Below are 13,803 nucleotides of genomic sequence, written 5' to 3'. Positions count from 1 at the left end.
ATCTGGTGGACCATTATGCAATAGGTATCATCTATCCTTGTGTATCAATGCCTATTTCCCCATAGATTGTAAGCTTGCGAACAGGGCCTTCCTACCTCTATGTCTGTCTGTTGTTCCCCAGTTTTGTTCTATTACTGTTGTTCTCCAGTTTTGTTCTATTACTGTTGTTCTAATTGTAAAGCGCAATGGAATATACTGCGCTATATAAGAAACTGTTACTAAATAAATAAAAATAAATATAAAACAGTGATAAAATAAGACTGAGTTTTAATAGACAAATAGTGTTCCCAGTAAGAGCGGGCAGGGCAGGGGTGCAGGAGCTCCTTATAGTCATTTCCCATAAACATTATGCCACACACTGCAATGCCCTTTACTCAGTATGCCACACACCGTAATGCCCATTACACATTATACCACACACACCGTCATGCCCCTTACACATTATGCCACACACAGTAATGCCCATTAAACAATATACTCCGTAATGCCCATTACACATTATGTCACACACCACAATGCCCCTGACATATTATTCCACACATCGTAATGCCTGCGACACATTATGCCACACGCCACAAATCCCGTGATACATTATGCCACACGCCACAATTCCCGTGATACATTATGCCACATGCCACAATACCCGTGAAACATTATGCCACACACCGTAATGCCCGTGATACATTATGCCACACGCTACAATGTCCATGCTACATTATGCCACACATGACAATGCCTCTGACATATTATGCCACACACCGTGATACATTATGCCACACACTGTAATGCCACACACTATAATACCTGTGACACATTATGCCACACACCATAATGCCCATTACACATTATGCCCCACAGTAAGGCTTCTAATTATTTTTAAATTACCTGCTTGTTGCCAGGGGTTTCATGCTCTGGGTTCTATGCTCGTTGCCAGGGGTTTCATGCTCTGGGTTCTATGCTTGTTGTCAGGGGTTTCATGCTCTGGGTTCTATGCTTGTTGCCAGGGGTTTCATGCTCTGGGTTCAATGCTCGTTGTCAGGGGTTTCATGCTCTGGGTTCTATGCTTGTTGACAGGGGTTTCATGCTCTGGGTTCCATGCTCATTGTCAGGGGTTTCATGCTCTGGGTTGCATGCTTGTTGCCAGGGGTTTCATGCCTTTTTTATGACTAAACAGAAGTAAGGTAAAAAGGGTGAAACCAACATTACCCACCTCATCAGTGAGAGGATGAAGGATTCGCTATCCTCTGTTGATTTATCAACTTTCACCCAGGCCTCATACGATGCTCTTGCCAAGGACCCTGCTAAAGAGCAGCAAGTAAGCTCATCTCCAAAACGCAAGATGGTGCAGGCATCCACCAGCGAGCTGCTGGGCTGTCTTGCGGAGTTCATCTGTGGAAGGTGTAAGCAGTTCCAGCATCTATCACCTACAGATATTGCTTTATGGCTGACCGCTGTAGACAGGTCTCTCAGTGAATACTGGCAGACAGTTAGCTTCATCACTCCGGCCAATGTAGTGTTTCCCTACATGCTCTGCCGAGAGGTCATTTCATCCAAGCTGGTCAGTGTGCAGGATCTAATAGCATCTCTGTCAACATGTCTGTATGTATCCTATGCATACGTGGGCAGTGTGACCTCCTTCCCACTGAGGCCTTTCCTTGTCAAAAGCTTGAAGGAAGCCTTTAAATGCTGGTGCCTTTCTGTTGTCGACCTAATGAGTACAAAAATGCTCTGCATCCTTGCTGTCCCCCAGTATTTCACCCAGGTCTCTGAGGATCTAAAAGCTGAGAGTGGATAGCAGGACATAAAATCAGCTTAGGGTAGTATTGGACAAGCCCTGTTATCTGACCCGGCGGTGCTGTCTCAAAAGTGGCTCAGTGGAATAGCCTCCCATCAGAGGTGGTAGAGGCTAATACAGTAACCAGCAACTGTGGTGAGTGTTGATGAAAACATTTTTGTTGCTAGGAATTAAAGCAACAGCTCTGGCTTGGGAACCAGAAAGAAGCCTAAATTCAGGTTTGGTATCCTATGGCAAACAAAACCATATTTCAGGCTTAGGAACCTGAGGCAAAGAGACCCACCCCCTCCGTGGCTGTTATTGCATGGCTATTGGGCGGTTACCAGTTCTTTAAGTATTGGTAGTTTACAACATTCAGCTTAATTTGCAAAACAAATATAGGTCTGTAGCAATCCAGATAAAAATTTCTGAAATCACCATCAAAAGTTGTACAAAGACGGGGCGTGGCCTACGGACCGAAGATGGCGGACGCACAGTGAAAGGGCTCCGTTTTGAACCCGTGTTTTGCTGCCTGATCCCGGTGTGACAGTGGAGGTGCCCGTTATTGTTTCTCCTCACTTCCAGGACTTGGGAGAGGTGTTCGCATTTCCCTTACCTGGTTCGGGGGCTGTGTATTAGGTGCGGCCTGTTCCACGAGGCGTCCTGGGCCCTGAGGGTGACGTCCGTACCGCTATCTCCGTGTGGATTCCTGGACGCCGCCAGGTGCCCTGCTCTCTCCATCGCTGCTGAGACTCCCTCCTGCCTGCCTCCGGACACCAACTGCTGTGTTGAGCGCGGTGTTTTCGTCACTAGGAGATTCGTGACGGTGCGCTACCTGCTCTTGGGGATTCCTGATCTGCTAAATCCGGTGTGGCTTGTGCCTCTGGAACGGTAAGAGAGAGCAGAGGCTGCTCTCAGCGGGATATGATTGGAGCACTGGGCGTGTCAAGTAAGCCACCTGCTGTTCCCCACAGTATTTCCCCCCCCACCGGTGAGCTGCTTTACCGCGCCCTGTATTTAGAATCCTGAGTGAGCCCTGCTACCACACGGCCATGGAAAGGTTCAGGAGAAACTTTTTTCTTTTTATTATTACTGAACTTGCTTTTCTCCATTGTACTCAGCAATTACACCAACGTCTCCATTAAGCAGCGCTATATTCTCTAACATTTCTGAAACCTACCCCCTGCATATATCTGCTGCTTTACTGTATTGACATTTCAGGAGATTCTGTTATAGTTTTTATGGGTCATTCCCTTCCAGAGGCGTACTCCGTCATGGAAAGATGCTGAGTTAACTGCTACTGGGAACACACCCGGGGATCTGTTATTTTCTCTCTGTGTTTAGCTACCTAACATACTCTCAATTTTTTATAATATTCAGCTTCAGCATTCAGTATAACCTCAACGCTGCTATTCTTCTCTTGTGTTCATAATGCCTAAACCCAGAAAGTCTGCTCCTCCTGCGGACCTCACCACGTTTATATCTAAAATGAAGACTGAGTCTAATAAATCAGCATCTGCTTCCAAATCTGCTGCTGCTTCGGACTCACAGGAGGAAATGCACTCCCCTGATGCTTCTATGAAAGACTGCATTGCCTCCATTCTTGCTGAGATGAAATCTCTTAAAAAAAGCCTTTCATTCTGAGATTCAAAAAGCTATAACAGGCTTAAAGGAAGAGATTTCTGAATTAGGGACAAGTACTAACGATGTCGAACAAAAAAATCGATGAGGTAATTCAATTCCAACATAAAATGGAACGATCGGTCTGTGTTATGCAGGAGGATACTGTCGAAGTCGGAAAATATTACAGTACACACATCACGTACAAACACCACATACATGGCATCCGTGCGCGTACTATTCGGCCGTGCGTGCACATATTCGCAAATTGCATATGATCGCTTACGCGGTCGTGCGTGTTAGCGCGTGGTATGAGTAATTACGGAGGCATTTGTACTCGCATGGAAAAGCCACAAAGACATATCATATGTTTAATCCATATATTGCATAAATCACCCACTGTCTGCTCATCCTTCTAATAGCATGAAGATGGTTCGCACATAAATTATCCTCCCAGAAACTCTAAATACAATGTACCAGATGGCCTTATTTACGCAAAGCTTTGAAATCCTATGAAGAGGGCAAATACCTTTGGTTACCCCTATTATTCTAGAGTTGTTCAGTATCTGTCGAAGACAATAAATACTGGATTGTCATTGTCTTATCTGAAGACAGGACAAACAGAAAGACAATATCCAGGACCTAGGTTGACTGAAGAGGAACTCAATTACAAACCAGACATTTAGAAATCTGAGGTAATAACATTCATAGTCTAAACTCTTGGAGATATATATATTTCCTAACAAATTGTAAAAGCAGGAGTGTGTGTGTATGTGTATATATATATATATATATATAAGCAAGAAAAAAAGGCTGCGGCACTCCGTCAGTAAAATATTAGTGTATTGGTTAAGCAATCATTACAGCAGTGCAAATGGCAGCGACGTTTCGGTACTCGCAGGTACCGTTTTCAAGCTGCGTGCTGCTGAAAGAAAAAGCAAGATAAACAAGAATAACTGAAGTGTACTTACTTAAATATCCCCCTGCTGCTGAGAGAGGCCGGGTCGCGGCAGCGTCCCGCACGGAGTCCGTCCGTGACGGGCGCTTGCCGATGACGTCATGCCGCACGGCGCCAGGGCATTCCAGGGAGGCGTGAAGCGTTGCCTGGCAACCAGACGCCGGGGGCTGAGATCTCTCCCCGACCTCACACAGCAACTAAAGGAGACACAAATTAATCCTAGTTAGTGCAAACGATATATACATGTAAAATGGGTCAAAGTGAAGGAATAACAAGGGACATATAAGTGCAATATAGTGAGTGCGCAAGCAATATGCCTGAACACATACCCGGCCTCTCTCAGCAGCAGGGGGATATTTAAGTAAGTACACTTCAGTTATTCTTGTTTATCTTGCTTTTTCTTTCAGCAGCACGCAGCTTGAAAACGGTACCTGCGAGTACCGAAACGTCGCTGCCATTTGCACTGCTGTAATGATTGCTTAACCAATACACTAATATTTTACTGACGGAGTGCCGCAGCCTTTTTTTCTTGCTTGCATTTACCTTTGCTGAGGGCACCCCCTATTTATTCAATTATACCAGCATCAGAGTGCGGGTTCATTTCCTGGACTATATATATATATATATATATATATATATAGTTCCCAAATGACCGGCGCTCCAAACAACTTGTTAATTACCTGGGTGCCCTCCCACGGTCCAGACAGAGCAGAAACAAAGAGCAAGTTCAGGCGGCACTCCACGGATTTACAAAACCAAATAAGACAGCTACACCAGCTTGATTGTCAACGTTTCAGGTGCTATTTAATTACACCTTTCGTCAGGATACAAATAAAGAAAGTACAACATACCTTATATAGATCACCAGTGTTCAGACCCCAATCACCTTTGCCACCCTTTTCCGGTCACGGGTGCCGTCATTAAGCACGGCCATCCACAGCTGACAGGAAAACGGGTTGCCATAGCAACCCCCAACCAACCAACACGTAACCTACGTGCTCCAGACCACCCACACCCCCGGAGCCCGCCCAGCGGCATCGCGTAAAGCCGCGTCTACCAATGAGCGGACGGGGGAGGCGGGGGCCCGTCGCCTAGGCAACGAAATGCTTACCAATGTGACAACAAACAGTGTGCGGAATCATGCTGGAACATAACACAGGCAATCAAAGCATATAACAATATCACATTGTGGTGCTTCGTCATGAGTACAACAACTAGGGTTAAATAAAAGGTCTGGATGCTGCAATAATCACGATATTAATGAGTCGGTTATCTAAGGAATTACGGCAGTATTGCGGTATATATTAATGATCAGAAAGCTATTACTTTAAAGCTGGTAACATCCATGGAAAGAATTCCTAAAGGCATTGATTAACCACCCTTACAACACTAAATGTGTCAAAGATCATAGCAACAACATAGCCAAATATAATATTAGTTTATGAATCCATTCAGCAATAAGCCGCCTCTCCTAGAAACCGAATTAATTAACAGTTAAATGTGTCATTAAATAGAAAGACTCATTATCGCTGCTAGCAGACCTATTAGGTATACAAAAAAACATATTTGTTGATGCTATTACCAGGCCCATTATACCCAAGCAGAGACAATACTTTATAAAAAGCATAGAAGAGATAAGTTTTCATTGAGGCCCATTGGTGAGACAGTGTTAAAGTTATTTATCCAACGTGCCTCCAACTGCAGCAGCTTCTTATTTCGGTCGCCCCCACGCGGTAATGGTGGAACATGGTCCACCAATTTGTACCGTAAAGTGGCCATACTGTGGCCCATTTCCTTATAGTGACGCGCTACTGGCTGTTCGGTGGCTTTACCCTCCAAGGCCATTCTGATGGCGGATCTATGTTGTGCAGCCCGTTCCCGAAAGGTGCATACCGTTTTGCCTATGTATGCTAGACCGCACGGACATTTAATGATGTAGATAACAAATCTTGAAGTACACGTCAGCACATGCTTAATGGCAATTTTTTTACCAGAGTGGGGATGCAGTACCACTGGTCCTGTTTCCAGGAATCTGCAAGTTGTACATCCCGTACACTTGTAGGACCCCGGGGGCTTACTCAAAAAATGAGACCTGAGCTCCCTTTGTGGTGATACTATATCAGAATGTACCAACCAGTCTTTTAAATTTCTTCCTCGACGATGACACTTGGGTAAGGAGCTGTTATGGAGCGCTGGAATCGAGTTGTCTGTACTGACAATGGGCCAGAGTATGTTGGCATTTTTCCTGATGATTGTACTGGCCGTCGTGTAAGTAGTTACCAAAGGAACTATCTTCCGTTCAGATTTACTTTTTCTACGTAGGCATTCTTCACGTGATAGTGCCATTGCTTTTTCTTTGGCCCTAATCAACTCATGCCTTCTATAGCCTCGTTGAAGGAATTTTTCCATCAAGTCGTTGATTTCTCTCTCTGCATCCATCTCATTGCTTGAAATCCGCTTTACTCTTAGAAATTGCGAGTACGGAAGACCTTTTTTCATGGCTTCTGGATGGAAGCTCCTTGCATGGAGTAGTGTGTTCCTATCCGTGGGTTTGTGATACATTGATGTAAATAGTGCTGTACCTGTTTTTGTGATTTGGACGTCCAGGTAATGGATTGTGTCAGTACTTACATCATAGGTGAACTTGATGTTAGCGTCCATTTGATTGATAAGTGTCATATGACACAAAAAATCATTGAGTTTGCCGGACCATATTATAAGCAGATCATCTATATAACGCAAAAATAAGATGATACCGTTAGCAAAAGGTAAATTTTCTAAAAACAGCGTTTTTTCAACGGACAACATAAACGCATTTGCAAACGCTGGGGCCACGTTACTCCCCATCGCGCACCCCAAGCGTTGCAGAAAGAAGGTACCGTCAAACATAAAAAAGTTTCGGGTGAGAGTCTTTTCCAACAAAAGTAAGAAAAAGTCAATATCCGGGCCTTTGTAATGTGAGTTACCAATCAGCAACCGCCTCATTGAGGAAATTCCCTCTCGATGTGGGATGTTTGTGTACAGACTTACTACATCAATACTCGCTAATACACATTCCTCAGGTAGATCTGTACAGCTTTGAAGGTGGAGCAAAAGTTGTGTGGTATCCATGAGTACCGTCTGCTCTGCTTGGATTACCGGCTGTAGATAATGGTCTAGATATCTGGAGATGGCATTGTATAGCGACCCACGTGCCGAGATTATTGGGCGTCCCGGGGGGGCAGACAGGCACTTGTGCACTTTTGGCAATGTGTAAAGAATTGGAGTAATAGGATGGTCCGTGACCGGAAAAGGGTGGCAAAGGTGATTGGGGTCTGAACACTGGTGATCTATATAAGGTATGTTGTACTTTCTTTATTTGTATCCTGACGAAAGGTGTAATTAAATAGCACCTGAAACGTTGACAATCAAGCTGGTGTAGCTGTCTTATTTGGTTTTGTAAATCCGTGGAGTGCCGCCTGAACTTGCTCTTTATATATATATATATATAGATATAGTCAATGTGCGGACCGGCACTCCTCCTAATGGGCTCAGGCGCTCTGGTGCCTCCAGAAAACATGGAATGTAAAACGAGCAAAAAAAGACTGCGGCACTCAGAGGCTTAATGCAAAATTCTTAGTGTATTAAAAATAACACCTGATATCCAACATTTTGGGGTTAGCACACCCCTTTGTCAAGGAAAAACAGCAATGAGGTAAATGAGAGAAAACTTACCTAAATTCCCAGAAGAAGCCCGCCATGTGAGAAGCACCGCCCTGGGTTCCGTTCCCTGAACCCAGGTCCGGCGCGCACCATACACGTCATTGATGACAAGAGGTCGGGTTGTCAAGGTAACCAAGACGCCCGGTGCTCCTGTCAGCTGGCGTGGAGTAAACAAAGCAGTGTGATAGACGAGGCACCCGTGTTCAGAGACCCAGAGATCAAAAGAGGGGAGACATGGAAAGAAATCATGTAGTAAGAAATCCTGCACGCCAGGCATGGGCCCGATGGCAATTATATTAAAAGCAACAGCATATGTCCAACGAAAAATATACATTTTTCTCTCCGGTGCTTAAACTCTATAGTAGAATTGATATGATTATGATTGGAAGAGATTTGACCTCTAAGATTCAAAAAATGTCTATACTTCTGATATCTTGGTCGGATCATGCTTCGGTGTCCATAATGTTATCAGGTATAGCACGCAACTCTCCTCCGCCGTCTTGGTGTCTTAATGATGCTCTCCTTCAGCATAAAGATGTGGTGACTCAGATTACTCAAGTATTGACTGATTATTTCGATATCAATCAGACCCCTGATATATGTCACTATGGGAGGCACATAAAGTGGCTCTATGGGGTCATCTTATTCAGACTGCTTCGAGATTGGCTAAATCTCGCACTAAGGCGATTCTGACTGAGCAACTTCACCATTTGGAAGAAATCCATAAGTCATCTCTTGATCAAGCTGATCTGGAGCGTTTAATTAAGGTTAAAGTTGAGCTAAATATGATACTATCCCACAAAACTGAACAATGTCTCAGAAAGCTTTATATTATGAAAAAGGGGATAAGGTGGACAAAATTCTGGCAAGAAAACGGATAGCACAAATCTCTTCTAAAAATATTTTATCGATCAAAACTAAGCATGGGGAATTGACTCATGATCCTGATAGAATTCTTAAGGAATTTGAGGATTTTTATAAGGCATTATATAACGCTGATGTTAATACTCCTCCCTCCACGATGTTCTGCAATGGGATTGATTCTTTTCTTGACAAGTGTAATTTGCCTAAATTAAGTCAATCCTCGGCAACTCAGCTGGGTTCAGAAATAACTCTTAAGGAGCTGGAGGATGCTCTTAAACTTAAGAAATCGGGTAAAGCCAATGGGCCTGATGGCTTTTCTATTTTCTATTTTAAGAAGTTTAAAACTCTTCTATTACCCCATTTATGTACACTGTTTAATGGATTTCTTAACGGTAAACCCCTATTTCCACGCACGCTCGAGGCTCGAATTGTCTTAATCCACAAACCTGGGAAAGACCCTAATATGTGTCCCAGTTACCGCCCTATCTCGTTATTAAATAACAATGGGGGTAATTCCAAGTTGATCGCAGCAGGAAATTTTTTAGCAGTTGGGCAAAACCATGTGCACTGCAGGGGAGGCAGCTATAACATGCGCAGAAAGAGTTAGATTTGGGTGGGTTATTTTATTTCTGTGCAGGGTAAACACTAGCTGCTTTATTTTTACACTGCAAATTAGATTGCAGATTGAACACACCACACCCAAATCTAACTCTCTCTGCACATGTTAAATCTGCCTCCCCTGCAGTGCACATGGTTTTGCTCAACTGCTAAAAAATTTCCTGCTGCGATCAACTTGGAATTACCCCCAATATTAACATTTTAGCTAAAATTTTAGCTTTAAGATTGAACTCAGTTCTTCCACAGCTAATCCATGCAGACCAGGTGGGATTCATCCCAGGCCGACAAGCTAGAGACAATGGGGGTCATTCCGAGTTGATCGCTAGCTGAAAATGTTCACTGTACAGCGATGATGCAAAAAAAGGCACTTCTGCGCATGCGTATGCGGCGCAATGCGCACGCGTGACGTACTTTCACAATGGGCGATGTAGTTTCACACAAAGTCTGGCGAAGCTTTTCAGTCGCACTGCTGGCCGCAGAGTGATTGACATGAAGTGGGCGTTTCTGGGTGTCAACTGACCGTTTTCAGGGAGTGATCAGAAAAACGCAGGCGTGCCAGAAAAAACGCAGGAGTGGCTGGGCGAACGCAGGGCGTTTGTGATGTCAAAACAGGAACTGAACAGTCTGAAGTAATCGCAAGCGCTGAGTAGGTTTAGAGCTACTCAGAAACTGCACAAAAAAACTTTGTAGCCGCTCTGCGATCCTTTCGTTCGCACTTCTGCTAAGCTAAAATACACTCCCAGTGGGAGGCGGCATAGCGTTTGCACGGCTGCTAAAAACAGCTAGCGAGCGATCAACTCGGAATGACCCCCTATACCCGGAGGACAATTACTCTTGTCCGTGTGATTAACAAACTTAAGCAACCTTCTCTCCATCTCTCGCCAGACGCGGAGAAGGCTTTTGATAAGATCCTATGGCCTTTTATGTTCACCACTTTAAGCAGGTTCGGCGTGGGAGGAAGACTACTAACTGGTATTCAAGCATTGTATTCCAAACCCTCGGCGAGAGTCAGGGTGAATAGTAAAGATACTAATTTATTTCAGATACATAATGGCACCCGACAGGGCTGTCCTTTATCACCCCTAATTTTTGCCATGACGATCAAGCCTCTGACGTGCATTCTAATATCGTCATTAAAGGATTCATAGTCGGGGATGCTGAGTATAAAATAAGATTTTAAACCTACCGGTAAATCTTTTTCTCCTAGTCCGTAGAGGATGCTGGGGACTCCGTAAGGACCATGGGGTATAGACAGGCTCCGCAGGAGACATGGGCACTCTAAGACTTTAGATGGGTGTGAACTGGCTCCTCCCTCTATGCCCCTCCTCCAGACCTCAGTTAAAGAACTGTGCCCAGAGGAGACGGACAGTACGAGGAAAGGATTTTTGTTAATCTAAGGGCAAGATACATATGAGCACACACCATCCACACCGTACAACATAGAATATACAAGACCAGTTAACAGTATGAACAAAAACAGCATCAGCCAGAGACTGATCCAAACCGTAACATAACCCTTATGTAAGCAACAACTATATACAAGCCTTGCAGAAATTAGTTCGCACTGGGACGGGCGCCCAGCATCCTCTACGGCAGTGATTTTCAACCTTTCTCGACTCGCGGCACGCCTAACAAGACTTTAAAATTCTCAAGGCACGCTATCAGTTACCCTTGGGGGGTAAAAACAACATATGTCCCCACAGATATCAAATACATTGGCCTCAACATTTATCAAACACACTGGCCCCCACAATAAATCCACACTGCCCCCCGCCACACACACACAGTAATGGCACACACGCTGCCCCCTCACAGCCCCCACAGTAATGGCACACACTGCCCCCTCCTCCCCTGTAATAGTATAGTACTCACAGACCACACTGTAATGTCAGCCCAAAGTCCTGTATATCTGAGCTGTAGTAGGATTATGATGAGCACGGCAGTGCAGGGCAGTCCGCTCGCTGCAGCATACACCAGCACCAAGCGCTGGCGGGAATGAGACGTAGCATAAGTGACCTTTCAGCACGCCACCATAGGTCATGGACTGGGCAGCAGGAGAGCTGACTGTGCTGCCCGTGCACGACGGCAGGAGAAGGATCCATGTATCACTGGCGGGCGACGGTGGAGCACTGTCGGCGGGCGGTTGAAAAACGCTGCTCTACGGACTAGGAGAAAAAGATTTACCGGTAGGTTTAAAATCTTATTTTCTCTTACGTCCTAGAGGATGCTGGGGACTCCGTAAGGACCATGGGGATTCTACCAAAGCTCCAGACCGGGGCGGGAGAGTGCGGATGACTCTGCAGCACCGATTGAGCAAACAAGGTCCTCATCAGCCAGGGTATCAAACTTGTAGAATTTTGCAAATGTGTTTGAACCCGACCAAGTAGCTTCTCGGCAAAGCTGTAAAGCCGAGACGCCCCTGGCAGCCGCCCAAGAAGAGCCCACCTTCCTCGTGGAATGGGCCTTTACCGAATTAGGTGACGGCAATCTAACCGTAGAATGAGCCTGCTGAATCGTGTTACAGATCCAGCGAGCAATAGTCTGCTTAGAAGCAGGAGCGCCAACCTTGTTGGCCGCATACAGAACTAACAGTGCCTCTGTTTTCCGAACTCGAGCCGTCCTGGCTACATAAATTTTTAAGGCCCTGACTACATCAAGGGACTTGGAATCCTCCAAGTCCCCTGTAGCCACCGGCACCACAATAGGTTGGTTCATATGAAACGACGAAACCACCTAAGGCAGAAATTGAGGACGAGTTCTCAACTCTGCTCGATCCACATGGAAAATCAGATAGGAGCTCTTGTGAGACAAAGCCGCCAATTCGGACACCCGCCTTGCAGATGGCAAGGCCAGCAACATGACCACTTTCCAAGTGAGAAATTTTAATTCAACCGTTTGAAGAGGTTCAAACCAGTGAGATTTAAGGAACTGTAACACCACGTTAAGGTCCCACGGTGCCACTGGGGGCACAAAAAGAGGCTGGATGTGCAGCACTCCCTTTACAAAAGTCTGGACTTCTGGAAGAGAAGCCAATTCCTTCTGAAAGAATATAGATAGGGCCGAAATCTGCACCTTAATGGAGCCTAACTTTAGGCCCATATCCCCTCCTGTCTGTAGAAAGTGGAGAAAACGGCCCAAGTGGAAATCTTCCGTAGGAGCATTCTTGGCTTCACACCAAGATACATATTTCCTCCAGATACAGTGATAATGCTTCGCCGTCACTTCCTTCCTAGCTTTGCTCAGAGTAGGGATGACTTCCCCCGGAATACCTTTCCTAGCTAGGATTTGGTGTTTAACCGCCATGCCGTCAAACATAACCGTGGTAAGTCTTGGAACACACAGGACCCCTGTTGCAACAGGTCCTCACTGGGAGGAAGAGGCCATGGATCTTCTGTGAGCATTTCCTGAAAATCTGAATACCAGGCTCTTCGAGGCCAATCTGGAACAATGAGTATTGTCTGCACTCTTTTTCGTCTTATGATTCTCAATATTTTTGAGATGAGCGGAAGTGGAGGGAACACATAGACCGACTGAAACACCCATGGTGTCACCAGGGCGTCCACCGCTACTGCATGAGGGTCCCTCAACCTGGAACAATACGTCCGAAGCTTCTTGTTGAGACGTGACGCCATCATGTCTATTTGAGGAAGTCCCCAACGACTTGTTATCTCTGCAAAAACTTCTTGATGAGGTCCCCACTCTCCTGGATGGAGATCGTGTCTGCTGAGGAAGTCTGCTTCCCAGTTGTCTACTCCCGGAATGAAGACTGCTGACAGAGCACTTACGTGATTTTCCGCCCCGCGAAGAATCCTGGTGGCTTCCGCCATTGCCACTCTGCTCATTGTCCCGCCTTGGCGGTTTACATGCGCCACGGCTGTGACATTGTATGACTGAATCACAATGGGTAGGTTGCGAAAAAGATTCTCCGCTTGTTGTAGGCCGTTGTATATGGCCCTTAATTCCAGCACGTTGATGTGTAGACAAGCCTCCTGGCTTGACCATAGTCCCTGAAAATTTCTTCCTTGTGTGACTGCTCCCCATCCTCGGAGTCTCGCGTCCATGGTCACAAGAACCCAGTCTTGAATGCCGAACCTGCGACCCTGAAGCCACCACAGGAGAGATACCCTGGCCCTGGGGGACAGGCTTATTTTCTGATGTTTTTGTAGATGGGACCCCGACCACTTGTCCAGAAAGTCCCACTGAGACGTCCTCGCATGGAACCTGCCGAAGGGGATGGCCTCGTAGGCCGCCACCATTTTTCCCAATA

The 13,803-nt window shown here is 45.6% G+C and overlaps 1 pseudogene; it reads left to right on the top strand.

The window, feature by feature from the left end:
* LOC135039287 (cyclin-dependent kinase 5 activator 1-like) overlaps positions 1 to 1,816 on the top strand; it is an 80,709-nt pseudogene extending 78,893 nt beyond the window's left edge.
* The last annotated feature ends 11,987 nt before the right edge of the window (positions 1,817 to 13,803 follow it).

This window comes from Pseudophryne corroboree, chromosome 1 (genome assembly GCF_028390025.1).
Source record: "Pseudophryne corroboree isolate aPseCor3 chromosome 1, aPseCor3.hap2, whole genome shotgun sequence".
Classification (NCBI taxonomy): Eukaryota; Metazoa; Chordata; class Amphibia; order Anura; family Myobatrachidae; genus Pseudophryne; species Pseudophryne corroboree.
Note: the sequence above shows the minus strand (reverse complement) of the source record. Positions and strands in the feature narration are given on the sequence as shown.